We start from the raw sequence: 1,795 nt of genomic DNA on the forward strand, positions 1-1,795 counted from the left end.
GCCCCGCTTGCTTTTCTTTATTTTATTTTAATTAATTAATTAATTTATTTATTTATTTATTTATTTTTAGGTGGAGTCTGGCTCTGTCACCCAGGCTGGAGTACAGTGGTGCAATCTCAGCTCACTGCAACCTCTGCCTCCTGTGTTCAAACGATTCTCCCGCCTAGCCTCCCAAGTACCTGGGATTACAGGCGCACACCGATTCTCCTGCCTCAGCACCCCAAGTACCTGGGATTACAGGCACGCACCGCTACGCCCAGCTAATTTTTTTTGTACTGAGACGGGGTTTCGCCATGTTTGTCAGGCTGGTCTTGAACTCCTGACCTCAAGTGATCCATCCATCTCGGCCTCCCAAAGTGCTGGGATTACAGGCGTGACCCACCACGCCCTGCCCTCTTTTATTTTTTGAAACAGGGTCTCTCTCTGTTGCTCAGGCTGGAGTGCAGTCGTATGAGCTTGGATCACTGCAACCTCTGCCTCCTGGGTTCAGGCAATCTCTCACCTCAGCTCCCTGAGTAGCTGGGACTACAGGCACATGCCGCTATGTCCCGCTAGTTTTTGTACTTTTTGAGAGACGGGGTTCCACCACGTTGCCCAGGCTGGTCTCTAACTCCTGGGCTCAAGTGATCCACCTACCTCGGCCTCCCAAAGTGCTGGGACTATAGGAGTGAGCCTGCTTTTCTTTTAAAGTAAACTTTATTCAAAATACATTTAGGTAAATATTTAATAAGTTTTTTTTTTTTTTCTGAGACAGGGTTTTGCTCTTGTTGCCCAGGCTGGAGTACAGTGGTGCTATCTTGGCTCACCACAACCTCTTCCTCCTGGGTTCAAGCGATTCTCCTGCCTCAGCCTCCCAAGTAGCTGGGATTACAGGCTTGAGCCACCGCGCCCGGCCCAGTACTTCTTTTTCATGGCCAAACAATATTCCACTGTGTGGATATACCATACTTTATTTATCCATTAGTCATCATTGGGTAATTGATATGTTTTGATTCCCTGCCCTGTTTTTTGAGAGAGAGTCTCACTCTGTTGCCCAGGCTGGAGTGCAGTAGTGCAATCTTGGCTCACTGTAGCCTCTGAATCCTGGGTTCTCAGCCTCCCGAATAGTTGGGATTACAGATGTGCACCACCACACCCAGCTAATTTTTTATTTTTAGTAATTTTTGTATTTTTAGGGTTTTGTGATGTTGGCCCAACTCTTGGTCTCAAATGATCTGGCCACCTTGGCCTCTCAAAGTCCAGGGATTACAGGCATGATGCACCATGCCCAGCCTCCCCCATGTTTTGACTGGTATGAATAACGGCTACTATGAACATTCACATACAAGATTTTTGCCAGGTGTGGTGGCTCACACCTGTAATCCCAGCACTTTCGGAAGCCAAGGCAGGCAGGTCACTTGAGGTCAGGAGTTAGAGACCAGCCTGACCAACATGGTGAAACCTCCTCTCTACTAAAAATACAAAAAATTAACCGGGTGTGATGGTGTGTGCCTGTAATCCCAGCTACTTGGGAGGCTGAGGCACAAGAATCACTTGAACCACAGAGGCAAAGGTTGCAGTGAACCAAGAGCACACCACTGTACACCAGCCTGGAAGACAGAGCAAGACTCTGTCTCAAAACAAAACAAAATAAAAAACCATTCATGGGCAATATTTTGTATGGATGTATGCTTTCATTTCTCTTGGGAGTATATACCCAGGAGTAGAATTGCGGGTCATATGGTAACTACGTTTAACCTTTTGAGGAACTGCCAGACTATTTTCCAAAGCATTGCTTTTCTTTCTTTTTTCTTTT

This window comes from Colobus angolensis, unplaced genomic scaffold, assembly GCF_000951035.1.
Source record: "Colobus angolensis palliatus isolate OR3802 unplaced genomic scaffold, Cang.pa_1.0 Scaffold50, whole genome shotgun sequence".
NCBI classification, from domain to species: Eukaryota; Metazoa; Chordata; class Mammalia; order Primates; family Cercopithecidae; genus Colobus; species Colobus angolensis.